At 44.4% G+C, this 18,580-nt stretch overlaps 1 long non-coding RNA gene across 1 annotated transcript in view; it reads right to left on the bottom strand.

The window, feature by feature from the left end:
- Positions 1 to 16,379: 16,379 nt before the first annotated feature.
- Positions 16,380 to 18,580, bottom strand: part of LOC120100894 (uncharacterized) — a 52,695-nt gene continuing 50,494 nt past the window's right edge. The window contains exon 4 of the long non-coding RNA XR_015676662.1: positions 16,380 to 16,706. This is a non-coding gene — a long non-coding RNA (uncharacterized LOC120100894). The remainder of the gene's footprint in view (positions 16,707 to 18,580) is intronic.

Raw genomic sequence — 18,580 nt, 5'->3', positions numbered from 1 at the left:
TACATATTTAGGATTGTGAGTTCATCCTGGTGGATTTTTCCTTTGATGAATATGAAGTTTCCTTCCTCATCTTTTTTGGTGACATTTGGTTGAAAATCGATTTTATTCTATATAAGAAAGACTACTCCAGCTTGCTTCTTCAGACCATTTGATTGGAAAATTGTTTTCCAGCCTTTTACTCTGAGGTAGTGTCTGTCTTTGTCTCTGAGGTGTGTTTCCTGTAGGCAGCAAAATGCTGGGTCCTCATTATATATCCAGTTTGTTAACCTGTGTCTTTTTATTGGGGAATTAAGTCCATTGATGTTGAGAGATATTAAGGAATAGTGATTATTGTTTCCTGTTATCTTTCTATTTGGAGGTGAGATTATGTTTGTGTGCTTGCCTTCTCTTTGTTTTGTTGCAAAATGATTAGTTTCTTGCTTTCTAGGGTGTAGCTTGCCTCCTTGTGTTGGGCTTTACCATTTATTATCCGTTGTAGGGCTGAATTTGTAAAAAGATATTGTGTAAATTTGGTTTTGTTATGGAATATCTTGGTTTCTCCATCTATGTTAATTGAGTCTTTTGCTGGATACAGTAACTTGGGCTGGCATTTGTGTTCTCTTAGGGTCTGTATGACATCTGTCCAGGATCTTCTGGCTTTCATAGTCCCTGGTGAGAAGTCTGGTGTAATTCTAATAGGTCTGCCTCTATATGTTACTTGACCTTTTCCCTTACTGCTTTTAATATTCTTTCTTTGTTTTGTGCATTTGGTGTTTTGACTATTATGTGATGGGAGGAGCTTCTTTTCTGGTCCAATCTATTTGGAGTTCTGTAGGCTTCTTCTATGTTTATGGGCATCTCTTTCTTTAGGTTGGGGAAGTTTTCTTCTATGATTTTGTTGAAGATGTTTACTGGTCCTTTGAGTTGGGAGTTTTTACTCTCTATTATATGTATTATCCTTAGGTTTGATCTTCTCATTGTGTCCTGGATTTCTTGTATTTTTGGGCCAGTAGCTTTTTCCATTTTTCATTTTCTTTGACAGTTGTGTTGATGATTTCTATGGAATCTTCTGCTCCTGAGATTCTCTCTTCTATCTCTTGTATTCTGTTGTTGATGCTTATATCTACATCTCCTTGTCTCTTCCTTCAGTTTTCTATATCCAGGGTTTTCTCCCTTTGTACTTTCTTTATTGTTTCTATTTCCATTTTCAATTCCTTCACCTGTTTGATTGTGTTTCCCTATAATTTTTTCAGGGCTTCTACTTGTTTACTTGTGTTTTCCTATGTTTCTCTAATGGAGTTCTTTATGTCTTTCTTGAAGTCCTCCAGCATCATGATCAAATGTGATTTAAAATCAAGATCTTGCTTTTCTGGTGTGTTTGGATATTCAGTGTTTGCTTTGGTGGGAGAATTGGGCTCCGATGATGCCATGTAGTCTTTCTTTGTGTTGCTTGGGTTCCTGTACTTGCCTCTAGCCATCAGGTTGTCTCTGGTGTTACCTTGTTCTGCTATTTCTGACAGTGGCTAGACCGTCCTATAGTCCTGTGTGTCAGGAGTGCTGTTGACCTGTTTTCCTGTTTTCTTTCAGCCAGTTATGGGAATAGAGTGTTCTGCTTTCAGGGTGTAGCTGTTCCTGTCCACTGGCTTTTAGCTCTTCCTGTGGGTGTGTGTCCTGAGTCCACCAGGCGGGTCACTTGGAGCAGAAAAGTTGGTCTTACCTCTGGTGTCAGTCCCAAAGTCGCTCCTCTGGGCTAGGTTTCAACTCTCTATGAGGGCAGTAACCAGAAAGGCCTGCCCCTCCTTCCTCTGTGCCTCTACATATAGGGCACCCTGATAGTGCTAGACGTTTTCCTCTAGAGTCAGAAATGTGGGCAGAGAGTAGTCTCCTCTGGTTTCCCAGGTGTGTCTGCCCCTCTGAAGGTCTAGCTCTCCCTCCTACAGGATTTGAGTGCAGGGAGCTGTTTGTCTGGCCAGTTCAGATCTGGGTGCACTCTGGACCGCAGGGCTCCTGCAGCTTGACTGCTGCTATCTTCCTGTTCCCAGAGGCCCTATATAGTTTCCTCTTGGGCCATGGATGTGGGCAAAGGTGGGCAGAAGTGGTGGTCTCTCCTGCCCTGCAGTCTCAGGATTGCCCACACACCTGGGCAATGAGCTCTCTCTCCCACGTGGTTTGGGAGCAGGGAGCTTTGGGCCAGGATCAGCAAGGTTCGGGCGCCAGCTAGAGATCTTTTTCTAAAATATTATTTTTTAAAATATTTTATGTGTTTATTTTTACATATATGGGTACTTTGCATGTATGTTTGTGTACCACACGCATGCCTGGTGCCTTTGGAGGCTAGAAGAGGGCATTGGACTCTTTGGAACTGGAGTTACAGATGTTGTGATCTGCCATGTGGGTGCTGGAAATCAAACTTGTGTCCTTTGCCAAGCAATTAGAGATTTTATCTTATCTCCTAAGCCATCTCTCCACCCCCAAGTGATTTTTAAGAGAACTCATGTTGAAGTCATTAGTTCCCTTTGATGGAATCATATGACCCCAGCTCCCAAAACTGCCAGTCAGCAGGTGATGCCTGATGCTGCTTGGTTACCAAGAGACAATGTTGATCTAGGGACCCACAAGAACAAGAGATAGAAGACTCTGCTTGGTGCTTGGATTTTATGATGGGATGATCTGGGTTCAAATTCTAGTTCCATGATCTTAATGAAACCACTTATCCTTTCATGTGGTTTCTTCTGTGGACAATGAAAATAGGGGGCATGGAGAGACTACTCAGTTGCTTGCAAACAATCATAAGGACCCAAGTTCCAGCACTAACACACACACACACACACACACACACACACACACACACACACACACACACACAAAGCTGGGTGTAATGGCAACCCAACCTTTCTCAGCACTGAGGAGGTGGAAGCACATGAATCTCTGGCTCCCAATTGCTAGTGAGGCCACCCAGATCAGTGTGAGCCCCAGTTCCCAGAAGGAAGAGCGAACTGATTCCCAAAAGTCATCCTCTGACCCCTTTCTATGCCCACGTGCTGACCTCTGACTCCCACAGAAGGGTGTGCATGTGATCATGTGATGCCTTGAGGCTTTCCATATGATATGCTTATTATTTTCAAGGGATAGTAGTCGTGTCTTACTTTGAGAAACCACTTCCATATCTTCATTTCTTGTTTATGACTTTTTTTTCTTGGTTATTCAAGACAGGGTTTCTCTGTGTAGCCCTGCTTGATCTGGAACTTGCTCTGTTGACCAGGCTGGCCTGGAATTCAGAGATCCTCCTGCCTCTGTCTCTTGAGCACTGGGATGAAAGGGGTGTGTCACTACCACCCCACAGTTGTCATACATTTTTTAAAGGATTTATTTTTATTTTATGTGCATTGCTGTTTTGCCTGCATGTGTGTCTGTATGAGAGTGTCAGATCTTGGTGTTACAGACAGTTGTGAGGGGCCATGTGGGTGCTGGGACTCGAACCCTGGTCCTGTGAAAGAGCAGTCAGTCCTTTTAACTACTGAGCAATTCCTCCAGCCGCCAGTTGTCATACATTAACCATTATCTTGTGTCATAGTTTGTCGTTCTCATGATTTTCAAAAATATTTTAAAATTTACTTAGTTTTTATTTTATGTGTATAGGTGTTTTGCCTACATGTATGTCCGTGCACCACTTTCATTCCTGGTGCTCTTGGAGAGCAGAGGAAGGGTCAGATCTCCCGAAACTGACATTTCAGACATTTCTGAGTTATCATCGGTGCTGCATATCAAACCTAGGTTCTCTAGAGGAACAGCCAGTATTAACCACTGTGCTATTTCTCCAGCTCCTCCATGACCTTTAAAGAAAAAAGAAAAAGGAAATAAGTTGTTTTAAAGACCGCTGAGCATCTTGATGGTTGATGAAATGTCACTGCAGGACTGCGTGGTTTGTACCTGAACCTGGACTCCTTAATATGATTGCTACTGGGAAGGGGGTGGAGCCATGGTGTGTTTGTCTGTGCCAGGCTATGGGTCTCTGCTGACATTGACTGTTACAAGCTCTGGACTGTAGGAAACATTGTCTTGTCTACAGAACAATACTGAGCACAGATCCAAGGGTCCCCACTAAACAACTGTTATTTCTGTTCATGACAGTTCAAAGGTGTGAGGCCCACGAAGGCTAAATGAAGCTTCTCTAGGGATTTGCCAAAAGCAGCAGCAACAACAACAACAAAAATAGAGTGAAAAAGTTGATATGGAAAGAGCCCACTAAATGAACCGTCTGCTTTTGCTCCCTAGTGCATCTGGTGCCTGTGAATGGTGCCTATATACAATAGACTAGGAACAGCTCAGCAGGTCCAGCTCAGCAGGTCCAGCACACTCACTACCTAGCCAGTGTTGACTTGGAATGCACTATTGAGATTACAGTCTGCATTGGATATGAAAATAAAACAGTAAGAGCAGTTTCCACAGTCTTGCAATTTTTACTGCATGTAGTATGAGGCTGTGAGGTTAAGCAAGGATTGTCCCGTTTAATACTCTCATTGACCAGTGTAGTAGGTGTTCGAGTTTCCACTCACTCTCAGGAAATGTGGCAGCCCCCTAAAAGGCGAAAATGGCAGTGATAGGATGTGATTAAAGTCGATCAGAGTTGACATCCTCTCTCCTGCTCCCTGGAAGAAACAGGACCAGTAAATATCTATACAGAGGCTTTTTACTGCCTTGTGGGACTCGCCCCCAAGACCCCATCTCCTTTCCACTTCCTGGTCAGGAGGGGAGATCCAAGGCAGGGCAGCCAGGGCATGAAGTCGACCCTGGATTCCCACACTTCCTTTATAGCTTTCATCCCTCCCAAAGTAGCTGCAAAGAGGACGTGAGGTGAATATTAAAAGCCGCAGGCTGGAAGACCTACTCAGTTCAATCTCCCCCCAACCCCCAGTGCTGGGACTTCAAAGCGAAAGGAAGCGCGTGCAGAGAGGGAGGGGGCGAGGGTCCTCCCCACCGCCCGCCCGTCGGAGCTGTGAACATTTGCAGACCCTGTGCCCAGCGCGCACCAGGTGTTCCGGGCCGCTGCCCCGCCCCGCCGCGCCCCGCCCCTCCCGCGTCTGCCTTTCATGTGGATCAAGGCCTGGAAGATGACAAGCCTCCTGACTGATAGATACACCGAGGCTTCGCTGGTGATTTATTGGCTTTCTGCACCTGACTAGAACCACTAGGCTTATCCGAAGACGGAAATATATGGGCTTTCCTGACTCCAAGTGGCAGCCCCGGGGCGAGCATGTGATGTCAAGCTGGGCCGTGAAAAGCAGAGCTGTGCACCAGCCTGTGTTTTGTAAGTGGGTCTCAGTTATAAAAGTGTCAGCAAGCGATATATTTCTTGTGGGGGATCCTCTCTGGGCTGTGGCCAGCACCCTTTCTCCCGTGGCTGGCAGCTGAGTTGGCTGAGGATGTCCTTGTCCTCTTAGTTCAGGATGATGCAGGCCCAAGGTTCCCAGTCACTCTGCACTTCACTTCCAGAGTAGAACACTGACAGGGGCTTACCAAGGCCGCAGGCATGCATTCTTGTCCTTACTCCATTCTGGCGTCTCTCACGTCACATCTGGCCTTCGGCAGAGTACATGCTCAGAACCTGCAATCAAATAACTTGGATGGGAATTCTTGTTAGTTGGGGGAATCCTAAGCAAATTACATCATCCCTCTGCACCTGCCTCCTAGAAATGACATTAACATTAAACATGAAGCAGAGAGAATTGCTATAGGAAGCAAAATTCTGCCCTGACTCAGGATGACAGAAGTCATACTAAGAAGTCCCTAAGCACAGGAAGCACAAAGGACCTGTCCTGGACCGCAAAAAAGTAAGCAAGTCATGTTGGAGATAAGACCATTTATATTCTGTTCATTTTCCTGTACAGACCCAGCATGCTGACCTAGCTCTTATAGAGGGTGGTTATGCCCATCCAAACACTAAAGGGCGGTTGATCCAACTTCTCTATCAAACTTTTGCTGCCGCCAGTGCTGGTGTTTCTGGGCCCATCTGGTGCTGTACGTGGCCTTGCTCTCATGGCGTCACTCCCATGCAAACTTATCACAGCATTAAATTCCTGAACGCTGTGGAGTTTCTGTAAAGGATTGATCAAATTCACTGTCTCTTTTGTATAAAAAGTAATGATTCTAGACAATGAATTCATTATTTCCCTGGAGTGACTTAAAACTGTGTGCGACTTTATGCCAATATGGTAGCCTACCCCCTCCTACCTCAGCAAGATGTGAGAGCCTTCTGTTACTGACGGGAGCCATGACAGGGATGTTCTGAGAGAGAATATGTGAAGGCTGCTGCTTCTCCAGATTTGAAAACAGAGCTGAAAAGGGCCTCGGGAATCCTCTCAACCAAAGTCTGAGGACAGCAGGGGCTGGGGTTGGGGGTTAATCCACAGAAATAAAATGAACTGCTTGGGAGGGAAAGATTAGGCTTGCAATTTGAGCTCAATACAAAAGCTAAAAGAGTGAGTGTGTGTGGTGTTCACGTGGCATTATGTGCCCGGTACTGTACAGTGTCCTTATCCAGACCACCGATTAGGACACTGTGGTTATATTTGCGGGCACATGCTAATCATGGAAATGCTATCTTTGTAACTATAAGACAATATTAAGGGCGTTCCTTCAGCCATACCTAAGTGGCAGCTTCTCATCCTCAAGGATCAGTGTTGAGAAACAGAGTCGTCAAGGGGCAAGATGAAGCTGGTATTCTCCAAATCAGATATAAATATTCTCTCCACGAGACATCGACCTGGGACAATCAGGTGTGAGAATGGGGGACAAAATGGAGATGGGAAGGCCTTTGAAAAATAAAAGGGATTAGACCCATACTCCGAGTTGGTAAGGAAGTATCTACAACAAGTCATGACCTATATTGTCTTTACCTCAAATTACTGTTTGTGATTGCAGTACAGGCTCAGAACTAGGTTTGAGATACTCAAGGCACATCTTTGATCATCCCTTCTCAGAACTCCACCCCACCATGACAGTAAGAAATAAGCTAATGTTATATTGTATATGCAACTTGAAGATGTTTTACCCGCCCCTCATCTTTCCTTTTCCTCCTACCATGGTCTTAGCAAAGATTTCATGGGTAGATGTCCTGTTGAATTATTTCATTTAAGGACTCGGTGAAAAATGGTGGCTGATCAAACAAGCAAACAAAAACCAACAACAGCAAAAAACCCAGAAAGCAGCAACTCAAGCTACAGTTCAAAGTGACTGTTCGCAAGGTCACTCCAACTCTGCCTGCATCACATATGACCCCCTTCCCTCCACAGTTGTAAAACAGGTACATTTTCTCTCTTCTCTATACATTTAGCAAAACATGAGAAGGGCCACGATGTCCATTCAGGGCCCTGTGGCTTGGGAAATAGAACACAAGGGAAGTTTCAGCCCTTCAGTGAGTCAACTAGCTTGGGAACGGTGGCTTGTGTGAGGTTCTTCTGCACAGGCTCTGGTGGCCCATTCTGTTACCTGCTTTCCCGCCAAGATGTCCTTTGGGAATCAATGTGAATACCTGGAGTGCAGGCCCGTGAGACTCCAGCCCCAATACTTCCAGTGTATGTGATTTGGGACTCATCTGTTTATCTTCCGGGGTTACTTTTCCAGTCTGTAAATGGCTCTGGCTCCATCGACTTTCACAGGGTGCCTGTTGAGCTGAAACGATTCCCACTGAGCACTGATCTGGATACTGTAGGCCCTGCTTGTTTAACCACAGTCTGAGCTGCAAAAGTCTGTAAACGATTCCTGGGTCCACTCAGGCCTTAGAGTGAGTAAGAGACAATTGGATAAGAGAGCCTTTTCCTTTGCTCTGGACCCTAATGCTGCAGAACAATCTATCATAGGTGCTCTGGCTGTGCCCAACACTGCCTAGCTACAGGACATGGCAGTGGCCTCATGGCAAGTCCTGACAGTATGACCTTGGCCTTAAGTCAGTAACTGAGGAAGGTCATCGTTCTTAACTTAGATCCCCTGCAAAGAGCAAGTGCCTGCAGCCTTGCCCTAGTTTCTGATGTTTCTCATGGAACTTGAGTTACAAGACAATTTCAACACATTGCTTCCTGGTGTAGTCATAGGGCATTTAAATATTGCCCACAAGCTTGCCACCTAGCAGGACTTTGGTAAATGTTGCTGTGGAAGGCTGCTCCAAACTAGCATTGAGGGGATTATGCTCATCCGTTGCTTCATCCTCAACCCTGCTGCGAGCTGTACATTTTACTGAGAGGATTTAGATGGTGCCTCTTCTTTGACTTATTAGTTGTGTTAAGGCAGTGTCTGTCCTCACTCTGCTGGACCATATAATGTTCAATCCAAGCTGAAAGCGATCCAGGATGAGTGCTGAGGGGCACTTAGTCCTCAGACCCTTAATGAGCAACATTTCAACAAGAGTATAAAGGAGAACTGGGCCCTGGAAAGGAGTAAGGGAACGCTTCAATGTAGGATTTGAGGACAGAAGTACCTGGGGAGCAGAGCGTGGGAGCACCATGGGGAGGGCACCCTGGGAGCACTATGGGGAGCACAGACTGGGAGTACCACAGGGAACCCAGAAGCAAGGAATATCCTGGAGTCAGCTTTCTATCCCAACTTTCCAGAAGTATTAACTTTCCCTTTCCTTCAACAGCATGATGCTAATGAAGATGTTTACACCGTCATGAGCCCAACTTAAGGATGGTGTGGCTTTACCCAATTAGACAAGATGGATGAAGCAAAGAAGTGCAGACCGACAGGAGCCGGATGTAGATCGCTCCTGAGAGACACAGCCAGAATACAGCAAATATAGAGGCGAATGCCAGCAGCAAACCACTGAACTGAGAATAGGTCCCCTATTGAAGGAATCAGAGAAAGAACTGGAAGAGTTTGAAGGGGCTCGAGACCCCAAAAGTACAACAATGCCAAGCAACCAGAGCTTCCAGGGACTAAGCCACTACCTAAAGACTATACATGGACTGACCCTGGACTCTGACCCCATAGGTAGCAATGAATATCCTAGTAAGAGCACCAGTGGAAGGGGAAGCCCTGGGTCCTGCTAAGACTGAACCCCCAGTGAACTAGTCTATGGGGGGAGGGCGGCAATGGGGGGAGGGTTGGGAGGGGAACACCCATAAGGAAGGGGAGGGGGGAGGGGGATGTTTGCCCGGAAACCGTGAAAGGGAATAACACTCGAAATGTATATAAGAAATACTCAAGTTAATAAAAAAAAAATAGGTTTCTGATACTGCCATATTAAAAAAAAAAAAAAAAGGATGGTGTGGCTTTGTGCAAGGAACATATATATGTCTCTGAACTTCTTTCCTCATCCATTTACCTACCAAAAAATGTGAAAGTGTGACAGAATATCTATGGTTTAGCTAGATAACAATACATCTGAATGCATATTGCTTCATTCCTTGCTGGCCTTTTATAAATATTATTGCTATTGGCCTATTTTTTTATATTATTGCAATGTTCTAAAGGTTTATTTCATTCATCACAGTTCTAAAAATGTGATGGAAAAAATAGACATGTTTTAAATTTACATTTTATTTTATCTACATGAGTGTGAGTATCTGTACCATGTACGTATTTGGTATGTATCAGTAGAGGGCATCAGATCCCCTGGAACTGGAGCTACAGATGGTTCTGAGGTTCCATGTGGGTTCTGGGAAACAAACTCAGGTTTCCCTACAATAGCAATAAGTGTTCTTAACCACTGCACCATCTCTCCAGCCCTCAATAAACACATATTTTAAATTTTTTAATAAATGGGTGTGAGTGATCTCGTTCTTCTATATTTCAAGAATCCAGAGTCAATACAAACCTACCCTGGGTATGACCTTGGCCTTAAGTCAGTAACTGAGGAAGGTCATCATTCTTAACTTAGATCCCCTGCAAAGAGCAAGTGCCTGCAGCCTTGCCCTAGTTTCTGATGTTTCCCATGGAACTTGAGTTACAAGACAATTTCAACACATTGCTTCCTGATGTAGCCATAGGGCATTTAGATATTTTTCCACCAGAGATCAGGAGTCATGAAGATTAAAAACTAAACAAAGAGCTTCCCAATAAGACTGTCAACTTGTCTGGATCTGGGTGAAGGGGAATCTTGTAGGCTTCGAATTTGACCACTGGCTCTCTTCCTGGAAATAGGTTTTTGTATTACGGCAAGTCTTTTCATACAAATGCAAAATGTAAATACTTTAGCATTTCCAGTCTTGGTCTCTGTCTAAGCCACTCTTTAGTGTAGCTTAGAGGTATCCATAGATTGGGCCGTTACAATACAACTATACAGAAGCAGGCATCAATCCAACTTTGCCCCACAGGCTGCGTATTGCTGGCCCCTGCTTCTTACTATTTATATTTCTGTTGCTAAAAGTTTTCTATGGGTCTGAGAGTAGTTATTTCTCCACATATACTCTAGTTTTGACAAATCGAGAGAGGTGGGGGGGTGGAAGAGTGAGGATGAGATCAAACTGAGGCAAGCTGAAAAGGCGAAGCCTGGGTTTACATGAGACCTGGATAACGTCTGTCTAGCTCACTGCCTAAGAGAAGGCCCTTATTTTCTCAGTAAATAACCATTTACCTACTTGGTTGGTTTCTATGAATGGGAATTTACTGTTTGGTTGTCCTAGAGCAGCCTGGGTGCACAGGTCAAACACCAGCTTCACACCTTATCACCAATGAACCTTTTCTGCTAAAGTCAAGAGTGAAGTTAGCCAAGAGTCAAAGTAGCCAGGCTCAGGTCAAATCGAGCATCACCTCAGCTGATCTGAACATCTGTGGAAACTGCTGCGACACAACAGGTCTCAAGTCTCCTGGTTTCCCCCAGACATGTTTTCCTGTAACAAGCCCTTGGATTCCTTTGGGCCACTGGCATTGGGAATTCAGTGACAGGGAAGGTCGGCCTACATCTGAGCATCTTACAACATCTTGTTCTTGCTTTCCCCCTCAGTCAAATGCATACTTGATGCCTACATTCAGCTCAGAAAAGAGGCTGAAAGGGCCATGACCAGAAGGAAGGGGCGCCTCACTTTCTTCTGTGACTCTTTCCTTCCCTTTGTCTAAAAGGGAAGTCTAGTTTGAGGGCTTGGTCAGGCAGACAGATTTCCATGTCTCCCACATATTTCTAACATCACTTCTCTGCCATCACTTACCATCTGTGACTTGACATGTTCTACACATATGGGCATGTTGTACACATTAAGACATGCTTCCTGTGCTGGATTTTCCCAGACTGAGGACATTTCCCAAAGCAGAATTGAAGGATGAGTTCAGGCATTCAGGCTGACTTGAACATCCACAGGTCCAGAGGAGGTTTGGGCCATCTTGACTGTAAGGGTTTATAGTGGAGACTCAGGGAATGCTAGTGGAAAGCCTGCTCTCTGTACAGTGGATAGCTGCTGTCTCCCCTATCAACAATGGATGGTACCCTGGCCTGAGCTGTCTTTTTCCTTCCCCTTCCACATGAGGAGAGGCCTGCAGCCCACAGCTCACCTGGAATGCCTCTGGCTGCTGAAGGGCTGGATGGAGACGCTGAGACAACCTGATGGATCATCTCATAAACAGAGCCCGCAGGAAGGAAAAGAAAATTATGCCAGCAGAATGCACTTATGGGAAATAGATATGTGCGGTGCAGGGAGAAATGCTTTGATATTAAAATTTTTTTGTAACTTAAAAAGGCATGAAAAATGATACCGACCACTAATCAACATTCCTCTGTGAATGCAGCTTCAGTTCCTAACCAAAAACACATCCCCCGCTATTGTCTTGTCTGAATCCAGATGCAAACATGATTAATTAAGTTTCAGGCAAGGAGTAGGAGGGGGCTGGTCAGGATGAATGGTTCTCCAAGGATCCTTTTTGTACACAGGCTGAGGAGCCTCTCTTCTCCACACGGCAGGCCTACAGCCAGTGGGCTCGGTAAAGGGACCGTATCCAAATCTGCAGGGTAGCTGGACATTCAGGAGTTCTCCAGTGTACCGCACAGGGCAGGGAAAATACATGCGAAGGCTGTGAGGAGACCTAGCCTCTGCTCGCCACATGGCTACTAAGCAGACTGGGCTCTTGGCAAGCTGCCTCAGTTTCCATACTCATGAAATGAAAGCTTGGACTAAATGTTTTTCACTCTGGAGTCTGGGTTCCCTCCCACTAGCAGGTGTAATCAGATGCTAGGCGGGTCTGTGTGTCTGTGACTGTCAGACCTGCTCACCGTGGGCAGGAGAAGGGTGTGACATGAACACATCCCACACAGGTGACCAAATTGTGCATCCCGACCAGCCCTGTGGGAGCCAGCAGACCTGCCATCTGATCCCTGATAGTAAATCTAGAAAGCACAAGGAAGACACCTGCCTCCTCTGTAGGACTCAACTCATCGGTGCTCTTACGCTATTTGGACAGAGGGGACAATGACAGCGTGCAGGCTCTTCCCCTGAAGCAGTCTGCTTGCCTAACCAGAGCCATCACCCTCTGAGGTATACTACAGATGAGTGCTTAGAAAAAGGACGGACTCAAACTGCCTGCGTTGAGGTTACTTAGCATCCTAAACCGTGATGTGTGTCATAGACATCCTTTGGGCAGATCTGACTCTCCCCATAAGATGAGAGTGAAAACCTCCTGCACGCCTTACACATTTGCTGTGAAAGTCAGAGAACATATGTAAAATGCTTACAGCCAGGACTTACACATTTAGCAAGTGTTTAGTAAGTGTCGGTGTTGTTACTGCAGGGCCTTCCCTAGCTTTGAGCGCCCACCGAATGTTCTGTACTGGGTGGGCATGGAGTTCTGTGTCCTAGAAGAGGGAAGTAACTGGAGCTTCCTGAATGTTCAGTGGCATGGAGCAGGCACTTTTTCTGCTTTCCTTTGGCATACATCACTGAATTCTACAGCACATCCTTTAGCTGGGCTCTGGTGAGACATTAAATGGCGCTTCCAGCCTAGCTGAGACCTGGACTCACCAGAAGAGCATGTAGCAGCTGCCCTCCATGCTTAATACTTCTCCACAGGTGACAGAGTTTTATACGGTCAGGTGGATCCCAGGACAGTGCAGTGACAAGTCTAATACCAACAATTTCTCTGCATTAGACTTTGAAACCTAATGAGAGTTTGGTGAGCTGTTTAATGTTTTTTTCCTGTATAACCTGTTGATTTCACTTGTCTTTAGTCCCTGTTGAGGTCAGCTATAGGTACTAGCAGAACACCAGCCACACCCTCTCAAGTATTGAACAACAAATTGTCCCCCTCGAATACCACAGTCCCGTTTGATTCCCAAAGTAAACAGTATTACTTTTCCATGTGCCTAACTTCATCCCTGTAAACATTATGAACTATACAGCATCTTCTTACTTATGTGGGAAATCAAAAATGCTGTATCTTTTTATCCATCTTCATGTTTTCAAGAGAAGGTTTGTTATTCCCATTTCCCAGATGGATAAACTGAGAGCAGAGTCAGGAGACAGCTTACACAGGGCAGGAACCACAGTGAGATTAGGGGATAGAGCCAAGAATCAATTCTTATTCCTTGCCTCTAAATTCACAGCAACCTGAAAATGACCTTTCAGGATAGTGCTAGGAAATGGGTTAGAATGGAGAATAAAGATGGTGATTTCATAAGGAGTGCACTGCTCTCGAGAAGTCAAGACAAGTGGACTGTTTGATTGTAATTTAAGGTAATGCAGGTCTTCCAGGGAGGTTCCAAGAAGATCCCAATCACACGGACAGTGAGTTCCAATTCATGCTAATGAAGACTTAACTCTTACAAGGTACAGGGTATGGCTCCAATGAATGCTTTACAAAGTTACCAAGATGAGAAGGAATTCCCCTTGAAATAAGAGTGCAAGGATGTAGAGATAAAATTTTGACTCCCAAACTGTACATGAACTAGTCTGGCTTTGCAATTCAGCCAAGAGCAATTCACCCCTTGCCTCAATTTCCAGGCAGCTTCTACTCCTCCCAAAGTTCAAATGGCTGTTTCTTTTGTCCTCAGGCTTGGACTTGGTGTCTCTGCTTGGATTCCCTTGCTTTTGTCCTCAAGTCCTTGGGTTCAGACGTGTTGAGACATATTGTTTCAGCATCCTGCCATCAAGGTCTAGGGACCTCTGCTTTCTTTTCCTCTCCTCATGATCCAAAGAGCCCTAGCATTGAGCTGCTTGTCTAAGACTGGGGATAGAACAGGGCAGGAATTCAAGGCTCAGGAACAGAAGAGTCCTCACAGGTAAGCTTATGCAAGAACTGGTTACCCTTCTTGCTAATCTCTCTGATTAAAAATTCTGTCATATGCCCAAGTTTCAACACATTACATTTTCCACCCACTCAAGTCTGTCAGGGAAGGCTGTAAACCTCCTCCATCCTCAGATAGCCCGGATGCACATCTTAATGTACAGCCACTTTCTTGATCACTTGGAGGGTTTACTGGGGAGCTTGAAAGGACCACAGGAAAGGCAATGGGGGATGTGTTGAGAATCATGGATTGTTCTAAAGATCTTTGCAACTTCTCTTGAGTACTCACAACAACCTCATGTTGGAAAGATGGGCTTCCTGATTTTCTGAGAAACTGGGTCCCTAGGGGATACAAAAGCACCAGTTACTAAGTATCTGGGTGACTTGAAAGACTAGAAAGAAAATGCAAGCTGGTCAAATTCTAAAGCCAGAGTTCCGTGGACAATGTCAAAATAAGTATACCAAAGTCCAAAGAAAGGATTGGCAGAACTTTTGTTGTTAAACAAACACAATTCTTGAGCCACAGTCTTCTCTTGGAAACACATCCGTTTTGCTACATTTCATTGTTGTTTTAGTCACCTTGTAATACTGCAGAAGCTATGCTCTGCCATTAGGTCACAGTGCATTAATCCCTGAACAAAAGATCTGAGCATGGAATTGCATTTAGGATGAGGACTAACGTCAACACATTAATTACTGGTCTCACTTAGGAGGTTCCGTGGTAAGCACTGCTGAATACTGACAAACTAGCAGCTTCTGAAAGTTTTGTTTTGAAAATTTGTAATGAGAACAAAGCACCACCAGGGCCTAATCAAAATATAGGCATAGCTCGTTTATGAAGACCTTCAAAAATAACCTCTAGGCATGAATAATCCGTGCCATTATAAAATTGATCTATTTTAACATTTAGCTAATGTTGGGGCACTTCTCTGAAGCACTGAAGGGAGAGAGAGAAAAATCTGCCAGCCAGGCAGAGTCAAGGCAGGTCAGGGTCTGTTGGAAGGTTTCCCAACCTGCTGAGGCATGGAACAGAAAGGGGAGGTGCATTCGAGGCAAGGGACTGAAGATTCTATTGACCTTGGTGGAAGGACTAGGAAGGCTTTTGAATGGCAAGAGATGTGACTTTGCCTTCCAGAGAACTGTGAGGTATAAAAGGCCTAAGAAAAGTACATTCAAGGCTGGTATGGTATTGAGTGCAGCCCTCTGACATCTGTCTCTTGAATCTTCTTTCCACATTTCCTATCTTTAAACCTTGATTTCCCCCTCAGAGGCTGTTTGACTTCCTACCAGCAGGCCGGTAGAAGTACACATTCAGTAATTCTCAATTATCACACATACAATAGCCACGTTTCCTATTTAAGTATAAAACTGTACATTAAAAACACCCCACAAAACTGCAAAAGATATTGTTAGCCCCATTAACACTAAAAATGGGGCTAATAATGTACGCTGCTGAAATGGTATAGGCTTTCGTTCAACAGAAAGAGTGAGCCTGTGTTGTTGGCCAACTGGAAGGAGAAATTCTAAGAAGTTCGGTATGGACTGCTTCTTGCTTTTTCATACCAAGGCTTACCCTAGGTTTGTATTCTTCCTTTCCTTTAAAGTCAAAAAAATATAACAGTTGCATGTTGAAAGTCAAGCACGTCCAGTGATCTGCATATCACTTAAAAGTAAGTGTAAAATGGTTGCTATTTTCAAAAAAAGTGTAATTATTAATATAAGAAAGAATTGAATGGATGTCATTAAAAATCTAGAGGAAAAGTGTCTCTGACTTAGAAGTATATTCAACCTAGCAGGAGCTAGGTCAAACTCTTATTACAAGTAGCCATTTTGGTTGAAGTTATATTTAAAAAGGGATTAATATATGTTAAGCATTGAACGGGCTTTCAGTAGAGAACAACAGAATTTCCTTTTATCACAGATGTGAATGTTCAAGAGCAAAGTGCAAAGAGGCAACTTGAATATGTCTACTCTGAGGACAATAATTTTGTCACAAAGGCACCTCTTCTTATTAATCTAAATCTAATTATAGATAGATTCATGGTAGAGTATTCGTCCCCTTAATTGTGTACAGCTGATGACCCCACCAGGCTCCAAAGTATTTTTCCAATCTAGTGGTCATACAGATGACCCTAATTAACTCAATTGAATAAGAGAACAAAACCAAAAGTCATGAGTCTAGGAAAGAAACAAGGGTTTGGGAGGTTGACATTGTCAAAGAACTAACTTTAATAAAACCTGGTTAGCCAGATAAACAAAATCAGCCGAGGTATAATGAAGTACATTGTTTACCTGGTCGGTAAGTGAATTAATAATGTAATATATCACAATAGTGTCAGGTCTCTATATGGGCTACACAAAGCATTAAAGCTCACTATTATTACTGGAATCCCACTTGAGGTAACTTCAAACAACCAGAAAGCTGTGCAGCTGTTCTTCTTAATTGCCTCTTCATGGTGCCATGGTTGCCAGTTCTTATTTCAGCATGGTAGGACATCTAAGTTTTCTCAGTTTGTTCGAGTGATCTACAAAAAATGACTAACATGAGCTCAGGTGTATGGTGGATAAGGAAAAGCCATATTTGAGGTTTTAGTTGCCTTTCCAATGGTACAGTGCTTCAAGACCTTCAACAACATCATTTAAGGACTTTTGTAAAACTTGTGAGGAAATTGGTTGGTATTTTGTCTATAATTTGAGATAAAACGTCTTACATCTAATGATTATATGTTCAAGGTCACCTAGGAATGAAAAGCCCTGTCTGGAGCCTACCCAGGCCACTGCATGCCAGCTTAACGCTGTTCTTCTCAATCTGTTGATTCCTTTTGTCGGTGTTGGCAGGATAGGAGGTGGTTCAGCCGTGGGTGTTCTTTGAATCTTTCAAGAACTTCTATTCAGTTAGAAACTGGGCTCCCCGGATGTAGATCTCTCCTGAGAGACACAGCCAGAATACAGCAAATACAGAGGCGAATGCCAGCAGCAAATCACTGAACTGAGAATAGGACCCCCATTGAAGGAATCAGAGAAAGGCCTGGAAGAGCTTGAAGGGGCTCGAGACCCCTTGTGAACAACAATGCCAAGCAACTAGAGCTTCCAGGGACTAAGCCACTACCTAAAGACTATACATGGACCGACCCTGGACTCTGACCTCATAGGTAGCAATGAATATCCTAGTAAGATCACCAGTGTAAGTGAAAGCCCTTGGTCTTGCTAAGACTGAACCCCCAGTGAACGTGATTGTTGGGGGGAGGGCGGCAATGGGGGGAGAGTGGGGAGGGGAACACCCATAGAGAAGGGGAGGGGGAGGGATTAGGGGGATGTTGGTCCGGAAACCGGGAAAGGGAATAACATTTGAAATGTAAATAAGAAATACTCATTAATAAAAAAAAAAAAGAAAGAAAGAAACTGGGCTCCCGGTTTCAGTGAAGAAAAACAAGGTAGTATAAAGCACAATTTGAGCTTATTGAAAGACATTTTAACATAAATCATAAGCTCCAGGGTTAATGCATTGGATGTGAGGCACTCAGGAAAGGAGTAAGACTTACCCAAGTGTGACCCATGCTTTTCCAATGGTGTGTGTATGTGTGTGTGTGTGTGTGTGTGTGTGTGTGTGTGTGTGTGTGCATGTGTGAATGTATGTTCTAGTAGAGAATATACACAGGTCTTTGGAAACATTGGGAATTTCATTGTTCAGCAAGTTTCTAAGAGACCCTCACCTGCTCTATCTCTATTTTCCCATTACCCCTTTCAACAGTAGAGATCACAGGCAGTTCCAAGGATGCCTGGGATGGGATTACAATCTGATAAGGCACAATCAGACGCCTCTGTGGCTACACATGAGACCTAGGACATGTACTTTTACTGTGAATGGCTTTTCTGGTAAGATTCCTACAAAGTCCCAGGCTTACAGCTGGGCAGGGAGGAAGTTAATTCTTAATTGTGCTGGAATTCTTGATTCTCAGCTGGTTGGAGGCTTCAACCAGATTCTGGGATGAGGAGCTCTGTCCCCCTCCACGTCCTCATAACATCTCTTGTCTTTAGATCCTGCATCACTTTTAAAGCAAACAAAACTCCCTGCCTTGAGGACTCCTGGATGGTGTGCTATGCTGTGTACCCTATAGAACAAAGACCAGCTGCACAGATGAGTGGCCAGGTGGACATAGAAGCCTGGCTCTGGGAAAATGCATGACACTGATGAAAGTGCTTCCCACACTTATTCTCAGACATGTCATCTGCTTGTGGCCTGAATAGCTGTGTATAATCCAAACACGGCAGAAAAATGAATACAAGCTCCGGCTTTAGAAAGAAACTATTGAAGGTAGGGTTTGTCTTCTTCCCTCCGTCTGTGTCCACTGCCCAGTCAATAGAAAAAAAGTGGGAGAGAGACTAGAGGGATAATGAA

Source organism: Rattus norvegicus, chromosome 2 (genome assembly GCF_021556685.1).
Source record: "Rattus norvegicus strain SHRSP/BbbUtx chromosome 2, alternate assembly SHRSP_T2T, whole genome shotgun sequence".
Classification (NCBI taxonomy): Eukaryota; Metazoa; Chordata; class Mammalia; order Rodentia; family Muridae; genus Rattus; species Rattus norvegicus.
The sequence above is the reverse complement of the archived record's forward strand: the minus strand, read 5'-3'. Positions and strand labels throughout refer to the sequence as shown.